Source organism: Nerophis lumbriciformis, linkage group LG10 (assembly GCF_033978685.3).
Source record: "Nerophis lumbriciformis linkage group LG10, RoL_Nlum_v2.1, whole genome shotgun sequence".
Lineage (NCBI taxonomy): Eukaryota > Metazoa > Chordata > Actinopteri > Syngnathiformes > Syngnathidae > Nerophis > Nerophis lumbriciformis.
The window spans coordinates 22243192-22263445 of record NC_084557.2 but is presented as its reverse complement, the minus strand read 5'-3'; the positions used below and the strand labels follow the sequence as shown (position 1 = coordinate 22263445).

At 40.5% G+C, this 20254-nt stretch overlaps 1 protein-coding gene across 1 annotated transcript in view; it reads right to left on the bottom strand.

Annotated features, from left to right (window-relative positions):
* LOC133612143 (SITS-binding protein) overlaps window positions 1-20254 on the bottom strand; it is an 89206-nt gene that overhangs the window by 46113 nt on the left and 22839 nt on the right. The gene's annotated exons all lie outside the window — the stretch shown is intronic.

The following is a 20254-nucleotide window of genomic DNA, read 5'->3' as shown; positions in this document are numbered from 1 at the left end:
TCTGATATGAAATGATGCAACCGAGTGTGACGGATGTCGCTGGTCAGCCGTGTTAGCTGATATCGTGTCACTCTGGTGGGAGAAAAACACTCCCATAATGAGCAGTGTGCAGTTGGATAAGTTTAGCTTATGACTTTTTGGCCCCTTCTGAGGTTTTGGCGACCTTTTAAAAAGAAATTAGCAGTCCATTTTCATGTATTATTTTGGGAAGTGCCTGTGGGCTAACTTGTTAATAAATTATTGGTATACTTTAGAATAGAATAGAATAGAAAGTACTTTATTGATCCCTGGGGGAAATTCAGCACCACAGTTCGCTCACAATAAACACTTAGGTATTTTTTTACATGTGAATAATATAAATACAGTAACTTACTTTAAGATAAGGCTGCCCAATTTTCTTCTCTGAAAACTCGATTTGCGATTACGATTTAGATTTTTTGGTACAACAAATCTACAGAAGACAACTGCAGTGTGCATGGGGATTACTACCATCATCATGTTATTTGTAATGACATAGGATAATATGAATGATAAATATTCATATATTTAAAGACACATCTTTGTGTCTTCATTATTTGTATAAACATTGCAGCTTTTCCTCATTACATTATGCCTTTTGCTGTATTTTTCCATTTTTATTTTTTATTTTTTTTATCTAAAAAACAATTTAATTGTTGAATTGTGTAATTTAAAAAAAAATTGTCTAAGAAACAAAATGACAATAACCGATACACTATACCAGGGGTGGGCAACCCGCGGCTCCGGAGCCGCATGCGGCTCTTTGATCACTCTGATGCGGCTCAGCTGCATACTTGCCGACCCCCCCCGCTCCTCCCAACCCCGCCCACCTCAACTGACGCACGGAGGGGGGTTGGTGGTAGCGGGGGTGTATAATGTAGCCCGGAAGAGTTAGGGATACATGGGATTCTGGGTATTTGTTCTGTTGTGTTTATGTTGTGTTACGGTGCGGATGTTCTCCCGAAATGTGTTTGTCATTCTTGTTTGGTGTGGGTTCACAGTGTGGCGCATAATAGTAAGAGGGTTACAGTTGTTTAAACGGGCACCCTCAGTGTGACCTGTATGGCTGTTGAACAAGTATGCCTTGCAGTCACTTGAGTATGTCTGCAGAAGCCGCATACAACATGTGACTCGGCTGGCAAGCTGTTCGTACAGGTTGTAGAGGGCGTTAAAGGCAGTGCCATCATAGCACACGCTTATTATTGTTGTTTGGGTGAAAATAAGCAGACATTCGAGAGAATAGTTGCTCTGAAATTCGAGAGTCTCCCGGAAAAATTGGGAGGGTTGGCAAGTGTGATGCTGTCAAGCGGCATTCATATAAAACTCGCGGGCCTCACTAACATTACATTTTTATATTAAGGTGCGGGCCGCGTGTCTGAGACCCATGGTTTATACATAGCACAAAGCAAAAAAAAACTTTGTATGCAGTGTTATTTCATTTTAAATTTCAAAAGAGTTTTGTGGCTCCCATTGTTTTCTTTATTTTGTGGAACGGGTCAAAATGGCTCTTTGAGTGGTAAAGGTTGCCGACCCCTGCACTAAACCAACAACCTCCAAGGAAAATATACACATGGACAAGCCATGGTAATGCCATAAGGAACCAAATAGACTATATTTACCTATTTCCCTACTCAGTGGCCTAGTGGTTAGAGTGTCCGCCCTGAGAATGGTAGGTCGTGAGTTCAAACCCCGGCCGAGTCATACCAAAGACTATAAAAATGGGAACCATTACCTCCCTGCTTGGCACTCAGCATCAAGGGTTGGAATTGGGGGTTAAATCAGCAAAAATGATTCCCGGGCGTGGCCACCGCTGCTGCTCACTGCTCCCCTCACCTCCCAGGGGGTGAACAAGGGGATGGGTCAAATGCAGATGATAAATTTCACCACACCTTGTGTGTGGGTGACAATCATTGGTACTTTAACTTTAAAGGGGAACATTATCACCAGACCTATGTAAGCGTCAATATATACCTTGATGTTGCAGAAAAAAGACCATATATTTTTTTAACCGATTTCCGAACTCTAAATGGGTGAATTTTGGCGAATTAAACGCCTTTCTATTATTCGCTCTCGGAGCGATGACGTCACAACGTGACGTCACATCGGGAAGCAATCCGCCATTTTCTCAAACACATTACAAACACCGAGTCAAATCAGCTCTGATATTTTCCGTTTTTTTCGACTGTTTTCCGTACCTTGGAGACATCATGCCTCGTCGGTGTGTTGTCGGAGGGTGTAACAACACGAACAGGGACGGATTCAAGTTGCACCAGTGGCCCAAAGATGCAAAAGTGGCAATAAATTGGACATTTGTTCCGCACACTTTACCGACAAAAGCTATGCTACGACAGAGATGGCAAGAATGTGTGGATATCCTGCGACACTCAAAGCAGATGCATTTCCAACGATAAAGTCAAAGAAATCTGCCGCCAGACCCCCAGGAAAAGAGTGCGGATGAGGGTATGTCTACAGAATATATTAATTGATGAAAACTGGGCTGTCTGCACTCTCAAAGTGCATGTTGTTGCCAAATGTATTTCATATGCTGTAAACCTAGTTCATAGTTGTTAGTTTCCTTTAATGCCAAACAAATACATACCAGTCGTTGGTTAGAAGGCGATCGCCGAATTCGTCCTCGCTTTCTCCCGTGTCGCTGGCTGTCGTGTCATTTTCGTCGGTTTCGCTTGCATACGGTTCAAACCGATATGGCTCAATAGCTTCAGTTTCTTCTTCAATTTCGTTTTCGCTACCTGCCTCCACACTACAACCATCCGTTTCAATACATGCGTAATCTGTTGAATCGCTTAAGCCGCTGAAATCCGAGTCTGAATCCGAGCTAATGTCGCTATAAACTTGCTGTTCTATCCGCCATGTTTGTTTGTATCGGCATCACTATGTGACGTCACAGGAAAATGGACGCGTGTATATAACGATGGTTAAAATCAGGCACTTTGAAGCTTTTTTTAGGGATATTGCGTGATGGGTAAAATTTTGAAAAAAACTTCGAAAAATAAAATAAGCCACTGGGAACTGATTTTTAATGGTTTTAACCCTTCTGAAATTGTGATAATGTTCCCCTTTAACTACATTTTCCAAATAGCATGCCCATCACTGAATTTACTGTTAGGTTACTCATCCTACTCTTTGACTGCCATGTTCACCAATCACCCCCATGGTCGTGTTGTGTGGTTAATTCTCTTCACAGCCATTTTCAACATGATAACTAATCTGTGATTGGGATAATCTTGCCATTAATAGGCAAACTGGGATTTGAGTTCTTTAGCAGATTAAGGTGCGAGAGTGCTTTCCGGACGCCGGCAGACAGTCTGAGAACCTAAGAGCTTGGCTCACTTATGCTGCCCTCTCTAGTTTTAATGGCTCCCCTTTTTTCAGGCGGGTTTATAATCCGATTCACAGTTTCACGGATCACAAGTCGTGCAAAAAGTCTTTCACCTCAGTTGGGACACATCTCATATGTTTGCAATGGATAATGTCAAAGAGATACTTGTATCACTGGAGCTTCCTGCAAGGGGGTTGGATCAACCTCTTACTCCTTGTCACATCTACATTAATGATGATGAGGAAAATACAACGTGAAAAACATGACTGTAAAAACTTCCTGACTAAGCAGTGCCTGAGTGAAAAGTGGGCGAGTGGACAAAATGTTACTGTTTTATGGAGGGATGGAGGCGGAATGCAGGCAGTGGAAAAAGAGGCGACCAGTGTATACCAGGGTTCTACCGAGTGCACGCGAGGTGGAAAGTGTTTGCAAGCGTGGCTTCTTGAGTCATATTTGATTTTTATGGGCAACGACATTGTGGGCCCTCACGGAAACGGGACAATTCAATCAGCGGCGGCTGTTTAATTTCTTCCTTCTTTGACTACATGATTCCGATACGATGTTTGATACCTCGAGCTATGTTGAGCTCTTATCAAGTCATCAATCAAACTGAGCCGCAGTCGGTTCAGAAGTGCAACAGGGTACAACGCAGACCCAGTGAACGGTATCCCTCGATGGCAAACAGGAGCAGAACTCTACTGGTTATTTAAAGAAAGAGAAGCAGGTTTGGAGTCTTGGGTTACCGCCAAGGTGGTGTGCCCCGAGAGCTAGAGGGGAAGCAAATGGGGGGCCCTATTTTTAGAATGATTCCTTAAACACTCCAAGCTTCCCCGTGAATATTTTCCACCAGCTCTCAGAAGTAAAATCATATGCTTGACTGAGTGTTCAAGCCGGCAAGTAAAGCATTCTCTTTAATGAGACACTCATTTTAGTATCACAAAAAAAAACTGTTCTTCCCCTTTGGGCAGCTTCTAAGAGGTCAACACAGATTGTACGCGACGTGTAGACCATTGAAACAGCACTGCCGCTGGACTCCCTGCTACTTTGGAACACTATGCTCTTTTACCTGTGACACTCACAATCCATGCTGTATACAACACCACACCTGTGCCTACTTAGGCCCTGTCTACACTAAGTCATTCAACCCCTTAAACAAATAATTATTTAGCCTAAGCCCCATTTCAGCCACACTAAACCATCGTTTAAAGGGGAAAATTATCACCAGACCTATGTAAGCGTCAATATATACCTTGATGTTGCAGAAAAAAGACCATATATTTTTTTAACCGATTTCCGAACTCTAAATGGGTGAATTTTGGCGAATTAAACGCCTTTCTAATATTCGCTCTCGGAGCGATGACGTCACAACGGGAAGCAATCCTCCATTTTCCGAGTCAAATCAGCTCTGTTATTTTCCGTTTTTTCGACTGTTTTCCGTACCTTGGAGACATCATGCCTCGTCGGTGTGTTGTCGGAGGGTGTAACAACACGAACAGGGACGGATTCAAGTTGCACCAGTGGCCCAAAGATGCGAAAGTGGCAAGAAATTGGACGTTTGTTCCGCACACTTTACCGACGAAAGCTATGCTACGACAGAGATGGCAAGAATGTGTGGATATCCTACGATACTCAAAGCAGATGCATTTCCAACGATAAAGTCAAAGAAATCTGCCGCCAGACCCCCATTGAATCTGCCGGAGTCTGTGAGCAATTCAGGGACAAAGGGCCTCTGTAGCACGGCAAGCAATGGCGGCAGTTTGTTCCCGCAGACGAGCGAGCTAAACCCCCTGGATGTCTTGGCTCACACCGTCCCTTATGCCACCGAAGATGATCAAGAGAAGAATATCGACCCTAGCTTCCCTGGCCTGCTGACATCAACTCCAAAACTGGACAGATCAGCTTTCAGGAAAAAAGCGCGGATGAGGGTATGTCTACAGAATATATTAATTGATGAAAATTGGGCTGTCTGCACTCTCAAAGTGCATGTTGTTGCCAAATGTAATTCATATGCTGTAAACCTAGTTCATAGTTGTTAGTTTCCTTTAATGCCAAACAAACACATACCAATTGTTGGTTAGAAGGCGATCGCCGAATTCGTCCTTGCTTTCTCCCATGTCGCTGGCTGTCGTGTTGTTTTCGTCGGTTTCGCTTGCATACGGTTCAAACCGATATGGCTCAATAGCTTCAGTTACTTCTTCAATTTCGTTTTCGCTACCTGCCTCCACACTACAACCATCCGTTTCAATACAGCCGCTGAAATCCGAGTCTGAATCCGAGCTAATGTCGCTATAGCTTGCTGTTCTTTCCGCCATGTTTGTTTGTATTCACTATGTGACGTCACAGGAAAATGGACGGGTGTTTATAACGATGGTTAAAATCAGGCACTTTGAAGCTTTTTTTAGGGATATTGCGTGATGAGAAAAATTTTGAAAAAAACTTCGAAAAATATAATAAGCCACTGATTTTTAATGGTTTTAACCATTCTGAAATTGTGATAATGTTCCCCTTTAAGGTTCTCCTCCTTGGATAATTTTTTACACGGGTAAGTGCGCCGTGTATTTCTTGAGTCTCCGGCTCTTAGCTTTGTATGGACTCATTGATCGTTTACAAACTGAGTTCGGAGAGGAAGTGACGCCAGAAAGACCGCGCCCCACACAGGAAGTGACGTCAGAAAGAACGTGCCACAGTCCGCTTCATAACAACCTGTTTCCACTCGGAGGTAAACACTAGAAATATGGAGGCGAGTCATCCAGACATGCCCGTGTTTCTCCTTTCATCTGTACAGATGCTTGTGGAAATCACACATGAATACCTTAAGAGAAAGTGATTGCAGCTATTTGGGATACAACACTTCTCAGACGGCAAGGGAACTTTCGAATGTCCAGGTCAGCTGTGATTCTACTTAACGAAAAACTTTGTCCATTTGTCGAAGGAGAGACAACGAGAATGCGGGCTCCCGTGGATGTGATTAAAAAAAGGTAGCGTGTGCTTCGTATTACCTGGCCGACAAGGGAAGACTACGGAAAAAATTGAATGCTTTTGGACTGGCAAAGCAGACTCAACGACTAGGTCCAGAGTATAAAAAGTCACCAAAAAATGAATGGACAATGAAGGTGAAGGCTAAAGAGTGAGGTGTGTCTTGACTAGATATCTAGATTGATTGATGTAAAATGTTCTTTATCACATTGTTTACTTTCACGTGTCCAATAAAGATTTGATGAGTTTATGATGGCTCAGGTGTGATTCACTACAATAGGGCCCCACAGCACACTGGATTCCAGTTAATTGAAATACCACAAAACTGGATATTGTTCAGATAAGTTAAATTTAATTTAAGAACTTGCACACAAAGCAACACTGGAGGTGACTATGAGGTGCGCATTTTCCGCGCATGCGTACTAGGTTGTGTTGCGCCGGCGGACGGAGGGGGGAAGGGGTCTTAAACGACCATTGTGTGTGTGTGGACAAGGATAAGGTTAGGTGGGATACCCTGGTTACCCTGGATAACCTTAGTGTAGAAGGGGCCTTAGACTACTACCGGACTAGGATTATAAAATGCAAATTGCAACATGGAAGCACAGGTGCTCAGCAGAAATTCCCTTTGGATGGAAACTTTGATTGATGCCCAACATTAAAGGGGAACTGCACTTTAAAAAAAAAAATGTGCCTATCGTTTACAATCATTATGAAAGACATGACGACGGATGTTTTTTTTGCATTCTAAATATTAAATAGATGTGATCAAAAGTTTGCTTACAATGGAGCCTATGGGAGTCGCACAATTCCGCCTATAAAGCTCTTTAAAAAACATGATCATTTTAAGCATACGCGGCGCTTTAATTTAAAAAAACTTATCACAACTCTTTTTTTTTTTCTGCATCACTGATTATTACTCACTGCAGACTTCACGAGAGCCAACAAACATAATAAAACATCACTTACTGTATAAGGTCTGCTGTCATTAGAATTCTGACTGCTGGGACCCTCATATAACCATTCAAAAAACAGGCCAACAATACTCCATTTACATTTCGTGACTTGAATATTAACCAAGTATTAGTGATATTGTTATTATAAGCGCTAACGCAGACAAACTGAACGCATCTCAATTCCCCCCAAAAACGGATGAACTCACTGGAATATAAACACAATATAACATACATCCATAAATGTGGATGCATATGCAAAAGTGCGATATATTTATCTGTACAGTAAATCTATTTATATCTGCACCTTATTGCTCTTTTATCTTGCACTACAAAGGGCTAATGCAACAAAATGTTGTTCTTATCTGTACTGTAAAGTTCAAATTTCAATGACAGTAAAGGAAGTCTAAGTCTAAATATATTCATATTTACATGAAGAATGACTCATAACAAACACAAAGACATGGGGTGACGGGCACCAAGCATCTTTTCGTGTCATCCTCTCCATTTACGGGTCCTAAATGGCTGTCAAAGTGTACCAACTTGTTGCAATACCTACTCAGACTTCTTCTGTCCAGGTGAGATGCATGATTTATGATCTACACTAATCTTACAGGGAGCAAGGAAGCAGCAGACCACTCGATGATGGAAACATACGGACACACGGAAGTAATCACGGTGCCGCTATAGATAGTTTGTCTGCGTTAGCGCTTATAATAACAATATCACTCATATTTGGTAATATTCAAGTCATGAAATGTAAATGGAGTATTGTTGGCCATGGTTATTTATCAGATTTTATGGGATTTATAGTGGAGCTCCCATTGGCTCCGCTGTAAGCTAAGTTTTATTCACGTTAATTTGACTTTTAGAATGTATTAAAAAAATCTATTCGTCGCCATGTCTTTCCTAATAATCGTGAACGATAGGTAAAATTCCAAAAAAAGTGCAGTTCCCCTTTAACCTTAACAAATTGACATACAGTATGTTAAATTGTGCTCAAGTCTTAGAAATTTCCAAACCCACTTTTACTCTCACAACCGTATACTCTACTCTGTTCTTATCATCAATCTGTTTTATTGTTCAAAGCCTTTGTCCTCTGAAGTGTGACCATGCAACCCTTCTTCAAGAAACTGTAAGCACTCTTCTTGATGGACTGGATGTATTTCTTTTGTCTCGCTTGTTGTCCATGATGGAAATATTTCAGTTAGCTTGGGGAAAATGTTGCTAGTACAGTAGCCCTCTCATACAGGAGATGACAGCTTGCGTTTAACAAAGCCTTGGTTGGCACAATGAGTCATTCTTGAAGTGTTTCACATTTCTTCTCTGGACAGCTGCTCACTGACTGACCTTCTGAATGACAGGACGTGTGCTTGGTCAGTTGGTCTTTATGTTGTATTGTTCTCGTCTTTGAAATGCACATACAGTATCTACACAAGCTTAATATCGAGCAGGGATGGGAAGTTTAACCAATTTCCGAAGACTTTAGGAGGAAAAGTCGAGGTGCATCGAATTTTACCTCGGCGAATTGATTAAAATCGATTTTGATGTGTTTTAACAAAAATTAACTTTATAACTTCCTTTGAGCCAAGACCAGAATTGTGGGTAGGCCCGCATACGCAACAAGAAGAAGAACAAGGCAAGCATGGCTGATATGGGCAAAGTTTGAATTTGGACGATTCCGATTCCTTGTTTTAATCCAGTTTGTAATGATTCTCGAATGCGATGCTTTTAAGAGACGGAACCAAAAATTTACTACAAATTTCTCACAGGGCTATTTTCAAGCAGTATATAAATATCAATCCTTTGAACATATACAGTCGCGATCAAAAGTTTACATACATTTATAAATGGGACAATGAAAAAGGGGGTTTACCTCCAAATTCTTCAGGACAACTTAAAATCCTCAGCCCGGAGGTTGGGTCTTGGGCGCAGTTGGGTATTCCAATAGGACAATGACCCCAAACACACTTCAAAAGTGTAAAGGAATGACTAAATCAGGCTAGAATTAAGGTTTTAGAATGGCCTTCCCAAAGTCCTGACTTAAACGTGTGGACAATGCTGAAGAAACAAGTCCATGTCAGAAAACCAACAAATTTAGTCCAAACTGCACCAATTTTGTCAAGAGGAGTGGTCAAAAATTCAACCAGAAGCTTACCAGAAGCTTGTGGATGGCTACCAAAAGCGGCTTATTGCAGTGAAACTTGCCAAGGGACATGTAACCAAATATTAACATTGCTGTATGTATACTTTTGACCCAGCAGATTTGGTCACATTTTGAGTAGACCCATAATAAATTCATAAAAGAACCAAACTTCAGGAATGTTTTTTGTGACCAACAAGTATGTGCTCCAATCACTCTATCACCAAAAAATAAGAGTTGTAGAAATTACTGGAAACTCAAGACAGCCATGACATTATGTGCTTTACAAGTGTATGTAAACTTTTGTAATGTAGTAACAGACACATTTATAATAACATTTAATATTTACGTATTTTAATAATTTTAAGCATATGCTGCGCAATAATTTCAAAAACCCATTCACTTTTTTTTTTAACAACATCGCTGATTATTACTCACTGCATACTTCATGAGAGCCAACAAACATAATAAAACATCACTTACTGTACAAGGTCTGCTGTCATTAGTATGATGATAGAATCTTGTTATATTCCCATTTAGATGAAAAATTACTCATAATCCTTGCAAACCAAACGTCTTTTCGTGTCATTCTCGCCATTTCTGTTTTTAAATTGGATGTCAAAATGTACCAATTTGTCGGATTACATATTCATGCTTCTACTATCCAGGTGAGATGCATTAATTATGACGTGCAATAAACTTCCACAAGCAAGGAAGCGAGGAAGCAGCTTACCGGTTGACCATGTCAATATAGCCCCATAAGCTATAAATACCAATATTACTAAAACTTTGTTAATATTCAAGTCACAAAATGTAAATGGAGTATTGTTGGCGGTTTTTGGATGGTTATTTATTGGGTTTTATGGGTGGAATAGAGAACCTCTCATTGGCTCCGCTGTAAGCAGACTTTTATTTATGATTTAGAATGCGTTAAAAAAATTACATCCATCCATTTTCTACCGCTTGTCCCTTTCGGGGTCACCACCTCATCGCAGGGCCAACACAGATAGACAACATTCACACTCACATTCACACACTAGGGCCTATTTAGTGTTGCCAATCAACCTACTCCCAGGTGCATGTCTTTGGAGGTGGGAGGAAGCCGGAGTACCCGGAGAGAACCCACGCAGTCACGGGGAGAACATGCAAACTCCACTCAGAAAGACCCCGAGACTGGGGATCGAACCCAGGACCTTCGCATCGTGAGGCACACGCACTAACCCCTGGAATACCGTGCTGCCCCCAAAATATTCAATAGTGCAAATTGAGTCATCAAAAAAAAAAAAATACTATTGGCTCTCATTCAAACCCTTGTGTTTTTTTTTACCCCAAATCCTTCTTTTGTTTAATAACTTATTCAATGAGTTTTTAAAATAGAACACATTAAATAACATAGATTTTCATGGCCACCCTGCTCCCACTCTGTTCTCTCTCTCTCTCTCTCTCTCTCTCTCTCTCTCTCTCTCTCTCTCTCTCTCTCTCTCTCTCTCTCTACACAGTTATCATGGCAGCCCATGGTGATTATGGTGATTGCACACACCTGTCCTTTGCTGGTTCTTTCCTTCATTCCCTCCATAAATCCGGACTACGCCAACCTTCTTCCTGCCAAGTCTCGGGCAAGTTATTTTTTCATTGCTGTTTAATTTGTTATTTAGTTTTTGAGCTCAGCCTTTTTGTCCACCTTCCTAGGGCCAGTTTATTTTGTACTTTATTCCCTTGGTTTTTTCGTGACACTGGTTCTTCGACCCAGTGCCTTTGTTTTTTGTTTCTTCCCTTATTTGGATAATTAAATATGTTTGTGTCTGTCTGGGATACAAACTTTGCTGAGTTGGACAAAACACTAAAACAATCATACAAATATTTGTAGAAATAAACGTAAGAACGGACAGAAAAATAACGACGCCATTGTGCTATTATCACTCCAATACCGATACGACTGTGGTATCGACACTATTGGGATCTGGATCGATCCGTCAAACTCAACTTCCCACTAAGCCAGGGGTCGGCAACCCGCGGCCCTTGAGCCGCATGCGGCTTTTGAGCGCCGCCTTAGTGGCTCTCTGGAGCTTTTTCAAAAATGTATGAAAAATGGATAAAGTTGAGGGGAAAAAAATATATATTTTTTTTAATATGTTTTCTGTAGGAGGACAAACATGACACAAACCTCCCTAATTGTTATAAATCACACTGTTTATATTAAACATGCTTCACTGGTTCGAGTATTTGGCGAGCGCCGTTTTGTCCTACTAATTTTGGCGGTCCTTGAACTCACCGTAGTTTACATGTATAACTTTCTCCGACTTTCTAGGACGTGTTTTATGCCACTTCTTTTTCTGTCTCATTTTGTCCACCAAACTTTCCACAGAGGTGAGTTTTGTTGATGTTATTGACTTGTGTGGAGTGCTAATCAGACATATTTGGTCACTGCATGACTGCAAGCTAATCAATGCTAACATGCTATTTAGGCTAGCTATATGTACATATTGCATCATTATGCCTCATTTGTAGCCATATTTGAGGTCATTTAGTTTCCTTTAAGTCCTCTTAATTCAATTTATATCCCATGACACACTATATGTAATATGGCTTTTAATTTTTTGCGGCTCCAGACAGATTTGTTTTTGTATTTTTGGTCCAATATGGCTCTTTCAACATTTTGGGTTGCCGACCCCTGCACTAAGCAAATATGGCTTCTGGTTAATTGCTAGGTTGCACGCGACGTGGCCTCTGACACACACACGGAAGGCAAGAAAAGGGTATTCATGGTACAGTCAAGTGAAAGCAGATCAAAAATACCACATACATGTGCTGTTTGCGCCTGCAAATAATAGGGACCCCCTTGAAAACGAGACGCAGGGGGCTATCCCAAATAGGAATTTAGAAGACAGTTTTTGAGTTCCTAAGTCAATCATAAAAGGAAAAGGTTAAAACAATTATATATGAACATCCTAGCAGTCGGCCTCCTAATGACAGCAGACCTTATACAGTAAGTGACATTTTATTATGTCTGTTGGCTCTAATAATCAGTGATGAAGAAAAAAAAAAGCAAACATGAGTCGTTTTTTAAATTAATGCGCCGTGTTAGCTTAAATAGATTGAAATGTGTAAATATTAAATGTTATAAACGTGTCTGTTACTACAAAACATATATACGTATATACTTTTATTTATATATATATATATATATATATATATATATATATATATACAACCCGAATGGAGGTGTTTGGATGTTTTTTAGGGGCTCCAGGCAAAATTGAACAGCTCCCATAGGCTCCATTGTAAGCTGACTTTGATCGCATTGATGTAATATTTAGAACGTATTAAAAAAAATCCATCTGTCGTCATGTCTCTCATAATTGTTTTAAACGATAGGCAAAATTCCACAAGAAGTGCAGTTTCCCTTTTAAAACCCCAGCCATTAATTCATTAATTATTTAATTTGCTGGTACCGCCACCCCAAACCCAACCACACCCTTCTCAAGTTGCTTCGCCCCGATTGTATAAACCACTGTAAAATGTTCATACTCATTTATAACGTACTCATTGAATTCACCTATCATGTCTACATTCCTCTTCATCGTTTTAACTCTTAACAAATGCCAACCCACTTCTGGCCTTACCAGCATCCATGGGGCCATCACTGGATAAACAAACACAGGGCTTATTTTTATATCCATTATTCCCATCTCTCGAGCAGTGTCATTAGACTTAGACTTAGACTTCCTTTTATTGTCATTCAAATTTATAATTTACAGTACAGATAAGAACGAAATTTTGTTGCATTGGCTCATTGTATTGCAGGATAAAAGAGCAATAAGGTGCAGATATACATTTACCCACAATTCTTTGTATATGTCCCTTCCATGTTAACTTTAAATCAAAGACCACACCTAAACATTTTGATTGTTCTACTATTTCTACCTATTTCTGATACATTCTTAACTAAAGCCCTTCTATAACTCTATTCTTGTAAAAAACACAGTCTTTGTTCATTACCTTTTGTATCTCTACGAACATACCGCTTTGACTCCTACCACTCTCTTGAAGCTCAGCTTTGGTTCTGTGTGAATCATCGCTTCCCTGAAAATGTATCCAATAATTCATAGTTCCTTTTAAAAGCAACGCTGCACACTCAATGCTTGCGCTCGCACAACATCTAACGTTTAAATTATTGATTTGGCTGCTGAGCAATATGCCATACATCCGTAATCTAAAATTTACCTAATCAAGGCCACATAAACTCTTTTAAGAGGTACACAACTCGCCCTGCAAGTGCTACCTGACAAACACATTGTCACATTTATCACATTTCTTTTTACATTTATCCACAATTCTTTGTATATGTCCCTTCCATGTTAACCTTAAATCAAAAACCACACCTAAACTTTTTGATTGTTCTTCTTTTTCTACCTCTTTCTGGTACATTCTTAACTACAGCCCTTCTATAACTCTACTCTTGTAAAAAACAGTCTTTGTTTTTCCCCACTTAAAACCTGAACCCCCAAACATATTCCCATTCCACCACCCCCTCAATCGCTCTTTGCATTTTCAAAACATGTCCCATATTTGTTCCCCACTTCCACAAAGCCCCATCATCAGCAAACAGTGACCTCCCTATAGCTTGCCGGGCTCGGGCCCAGTGAAGCCGGCGGTGTTTCTGGGTGTTGTTGATAAATGACTTTTGCTTTACATAATAGAGTTTTAACTTGCACTTACAGATGTAGCGACAAACTGTGGTTACTGACAGTGGTTTTCTGAAGTGTTCTTAAGCCCATGTGGTGATATCCTTTACACATTGATGTTGTTTTTTTGATGCAGTACTGCCTGAGGGATCGAAGGCAAATCATTGTATTCTGTTATTTACGATATACACAACGTGCCAACTTTACTGGTTTTGGGTTTTGTATTTCTCCCATTTCTAAAACCACTTTGACAATTTGTTAATACCCATCCATCAATCCATCCATTTTCTTCCTCTTATCCACGGTCGGGTCGCGGGGGCAGCAGAGAAGCCCAGACTTCCCTCTCCCCAGCCAGTTTGTCCAGGTCTACCCAGGGGATCCCAAGGCGATCCCACGCCAGCCATGAGAGACATAGTCACCCCCAACGTGTCCTGGGTTTCTCCATGTCCTCCTACCCATTGAGCTTCCCCTGACACCTCCCCAGGCAGGTATCCATCTAAAAATGATAATAATCCTTTCTTTTCAATATCATTTATAATGCTAGCCTTACTGTTACCATCCTCTCCATTATATTACACAAGTTGGATGTTAACGCTGTAAGGGGAGAGTTTAGACGGAACCTCGCCAGGTTTCTTTTTAGAGGAATGATTATTGCTTCGTTCCATGTTATTGGTAGTTTCTCCTCCTTCCACACCTTGTTATACATCTGCAACAGCTTTGACAATGCCCCCTTCACCTAAATGCTTCAACATTACGTCACAAATTTGATCTTTACCTGGAGGGCTTTGTTTTGACCGGCTTATTGCTGTCCTCATTTCATGTTATGTAAATGCTTTATCTATCCAATGGTCAATAACTTCACTCCTATCTCACACCCCTGGAAACTTTTTCTTCTCTCTTCTTCTAAGAGGTTTTCTGGACTGTGTATTCTCCAAATGTTTTGCCATTATCCCTGCCTTATCTTTATTTGAACCTACTCAATATTTACCTTAGTCACACTCTTCTGCCATTGCCTTAAATTGTTCCCAGTCGGCTTTACTCAGTACCCACTTTGGAACTCATTCACTCTTTCACCAATTGAACATAATAATGGGTAATGGTCACTGCCTATTATAGTATGTGTCACTACTCCCCCGTTACTTTCTGCTAATGAATTTGACACCAATGTAATATCCAAAACTGACTCATTACCCGTTGACACATTAATCTTTGTTCATTTACCTTCATTGAAACAAACCAATACCCTTTATCCATCAATTATTCAACAATCCCCCATTTATTCCCAAACCTTTGTCCCTACCACCACCATGCCTACTGTCAAGCATGGTGGTGGTAGTATTATGCTCTGGGCCTGTTTTGCTGCCAATGGAACTGGTGCTTTACAGAGAGTAAATGGGACAATGAAAAAGGAGGATTACTTCCAAATTCGTCAAGACAACCTAAAATCATCAGCCCGGAGGTTGGGTCTTGGGCGCAGTTGGGTGTTCCAACAGGACAATGACCCCAAACACACGTCAACAATGGTAAAGGAATGGCTAAATCAGGCTAGAATTAAAGTTTTAGAATGGCCTTCCCAAAGTCCTGACTTAAACGTGTGGACAATGCTGAAGAAATAAGTCCATGTCAGAAAACCAACACATTTAGCTGAACTGCACCCATTTTGTCAAGAGGAGTGGTCAAAAATTCAACCAGAAGCTTGTGGATGGCTCCCAAAAGCGCCTTATTGCAGTGAAACTTGCCAAGGGACATGTAACCAAGTATTAACATTGCTGTATGTATACTTTTGACCCAGCAGTTTTGGTCACATTTTCAGTAGACCCATAATAAATTCATAAAAGAACCAAACTTCATGAATGTTTTTTGTGATCAACAAGTATGTGCTCCAATCACTCTATCACAAAAAAATAAGAGTTGTAGAAAGTATTGGAAACTCAAGACATTCATGACATTAAGTTCTTTACAAGTGTATGTAAACCTTTGATCGCGACTGCATATCGTACAATACAGTATCTAAAGTACACATTTCTAGAAAAAGACCAGTCAACTTTTATTTTGTATTTTCATAATATTTGGGAATGGTTTTCCTCTCCCTAAATTTGTCACGACTGATACGTAGTATTCAATTATGTATAAAAAATATTACCATCAATCCATCCATCCATCCATCCTTTTTCTACCGCTTATCTCTTTCCTTACCCTGTTAATACTTTCCTTATGCAAAAATTATTTACAGAAGAATGAGGTTTTTAAAAAATCAGCACCTCCAAGTCCGAGTCCATGGTTCTCGCCCAGAAAAGGGTAGAGTGCCATCACCGGGTTGGGGAGGAGATCTTGCCCCAAGTGGAGGAGTTCAAGTACCTCGGAGTCTTGCTCACGAGGGAGGGAAGAGTGGATCGTGAGATTGACAGACGGATTGGTGCGGCGTCTTCAGTAATGCGGACGCTGTATCGATCCGTTGTCGTGAAGAAGGAGCTGAGCCGGAAGGCAAAGCTCTCAATTTACCGGTCGATCTACGTTCCCATCCTCACCAATGGTCATGAGCTTTGGGTTAAGACCGAAAGGACAAGATCACGGCCGAAATTAGTTTCCTCCGCCGGGAAGCGGGGCTCTCCCTTAGAGATAGGGTGAGAAGCTCCGTCATCCGGGAGCAGCTTAAAGTAAAGCCGCTGCTACTCCACATCGAGAGGAGCCAGATTAAGTGGTTTGGGTATCTGGTCAGGATGCCACCCGGACGCGTGTTTAGGGTACGTCCGACCGGTAGGAGGCCACGGGGAAGACCCAGGACACGTTGGGAAGACTATGTCTCCCGGCTGGCCTGGGAACACCTCAGGATCCCCTGGGAGGAGCTGGACGAAATTGCTGGGGAGAGGTAAGTCTGGGCTTCCCTGCTTAGGCTGCTGCCCCGCGACCTGACCTCGGATAAGCTGAAGAAGATTAATGGATGGATGGTTTTTCACAAGAAGAGACAAGGAGAGTGGAATTCTGAATTTCTGTGAAATAAAGAAAGACAAACTGGGAGTCTGTCCGAGCCTCCGTTCCTTGGAATGTTACAGAACCAATGTTAGCCACGAGCTACCTGTCTTTTAAAGCACCGCTAGCAGAGCGGTGCTTCAGTCTTTATAGCTTCACCTTTATCGTTAGTTTTAAAGCCAAAACACGTCCTTTCTCCCTCTTCTGTCTCCTCACTGTTTTGCTTGTAAGTGCTCTGCGTGTGTGTTTACTCACAGGCGCCTCAGCTCATATTGCCACCATGTCCATGAAAAATAATTTTTCAAAGGCAGTATGGTACCTTTTTTTTATTCATTAGTACCGCGGTGCTTAATTAGTGCTGGTATACTGTACAACACTAATCCATACACACCATTAAAGTAACTGCAGACGCTGAATTATAGATATGACAACATTTTTGGCCTGCAACAGGGGAACAATTGCAAAAACTCAGCTGATATATTCTAAATCTTGTATGGGTCCAATCTATCAAATGTGTCTATTTTTCTTTGTCAGGATTGCCCCTGACAGGTTGTTCATGTGTTTGGTGTTTAGTTCCCGTCCAGCGCTCTTATTTCTAGTTAATTTTTCCTGTTGTGTGTTTTGTCCTGCAGTAACTTTATTCCTATCCCTGAGTGCCGTTTCCCCTCACCTGGTCTTGATTGGCGAGTAGTGGACTCACCTGTCCCTGATTGCCAATCAAGAGGGTTTATATTCCAGTTTCACTTACCTCCTGGCATTTAATGTAATGGATTGTTTGCATTCAATAATACACGATGTTGGTTTGTTTGCATTACTTCCTGTGCACTTCCACGTTGCACTAGTTTTTTTCATTTTCATTTCATATACTTGTGCCTGCACGCCGTCTGCTGTCCTCTCTAAGTCGCAAGCAAAGCTCACCTGAGACTGACAATCTAAGTTGTATAATCGACTTGTATGATCATTAATAATACGCTGATATCAGTTCAGCAAGAGGCAAATTAACGGGAGCTATTGAATGTTTGCCCCCCAAGAGACTGACAAGAGTGACAGCCATGAACACCACCCTTTTTCATAACCAATCTATTTTTATTCAATATAATTAGTAATTGTGAAAAATAGACATAAGTTTGCCACTGGTATTATGGTTATAGTTTTTATATCCTTTTTAGCAAGTTGCAAACCACCCCTTAAAATGTGTTATGCCCTATATGTCAATCTCAGGAAAATATAGTTTGACACCCTGCAATATAATACAATCCTAAAATTGTAAATAGCCTCTGCCTGACCTTATTTAAACCCCAGTCCAAGTCAGCTAAGATTAAAGGTTGTTTGCTCGTTTGATGTATGTACATGCTCCTTGTCAGCAGACAACTGAAGTGGTACTGTAAAGCATGTACTGTATGTTTTATTGCACTGAAATATGACAAAGACAAACACATGGCTGAGGTACAGTAGTTTGAGGTCAAAGCTTTACTAGGCAAATGTTCTTTGCGAGTATCAGGGTCAAATTCAACATAGCGCTTTCCTAAATAATATTTTAGAGCTACTAACCATATCAAATCCTAACTACACCTCTGCAGTCAAACAATTCATACTTCAACCAACACTTGCAGGACAAATAAAGTCATGGTCTGGAGTAGTGTTGTCCCGATACCAATATTTTGGTACCGGTACCAAAATTATTGTACTTTTCTAAATAAAAGGGACCACAAAAAATTGCATTATTGGCTATATTTTAACAAAAAAATCTTACGGTACATCAAACATATGTTTCTTATTGCAAGTTTGTCCTTAAATAAAATAGTGAACATACAAGACAACTTGTCTTTTAGTAGTAAGTAAGCAAACAAAGGCTCCTAATTTAGCTGCTGAAGTATGCAGTAACATATTGTGTCATTTATCATTCTATTATTTTGTCAAAATTATTAAGGACAAGTGGTAGAAAATGAATTATTAATCGACTTGTTCATATACTGTTAATATCTGCTTACTTTCTCTTTTAACATGTTTTATCTACACTTCTGTTAAAAATTGAATAATCACTTATTCTTCTGTTGTTTGATACTTTACATTAGTTTTGGATGATACCACAAATTTGGGTATCAACCCAATACCAAGTAGTTACAGGATCATACATTGGTCATATTCAAAGTCCTCATGTGTCCAGGGACATATTTCCTGAGTTTATAAACATTATATAAATAAATAAAAAAAGAAAGATGTTGTGATGCCAAAAAATATTGACGTAATTATAGTAGTATCGACTAGATACGCTACTGTACTTGGTATCATTACAGTGGATGTTGGTACTTTTCAGAGGCGGTATAGTACCGAAAATGATTCATTTATACTGTCATAAGAGCAGAAAAGGCTTGACTTACCAAGAAGACCTTGTACAGGGAACAATGATCAGACACACTACGTTTCCATGCACTAAATCAGTCTGATTTCTCATATAGTTAGGTTTTCTGTATTTTCACACCTTCATGTGAAGTTCCAGTCTTAATTTTACCGCGGATAAAAGTCTTTATTTTCCAGTTGACCTATGACGTCACTCTAGCCATCTGTGGCTCCTAACAAGTTAACAGCCTAGCTCTGTTGTGATGTCCGCTATAATATTGACACAGATTACAAGTATTACGTCTCCAATGGCTATGCTGATGTTAAATAGCAGACCGCATCAAGTAATGATCTTAGATTGCACTACGAACATGACGCTAGTACCAAGAATGTATCGGGGCGGATGCAGGTCCGAAGCAAAGAAAGACCGGAAGCAGAGAGTTTTTTTCGAAGGAATTTTCTGACGCAGAAAAATGGAAACAAAACTTTCTAATTTGTCCCCGAGTTCTTTCACAAAGCTCTGTGGATTGATGGAAGGAGTTTTAAATCCAGATGGTTTCTATTGTCCTGGAATATCTAGCCAGTTGTGTGGAATACAGTTATTGGTCATCAGTTTAGAGCACACAAATGCAGTGTGAAGAGGGAGGTGTTTGTTATGCGGGATTAATTTGTGGCATATTAAATATAAGCCTGGTTGTGTTGTGGCTAATAGTATATATATACAGGTATGTCTTGTGTTTATTTACTGTTTTAGTCATTCCCAGCTGAATATCAGGTCCCACCTGCCTCTCACAGCATCTTCCCTATCTGAATCGCTCCCACTGCCCTCTAG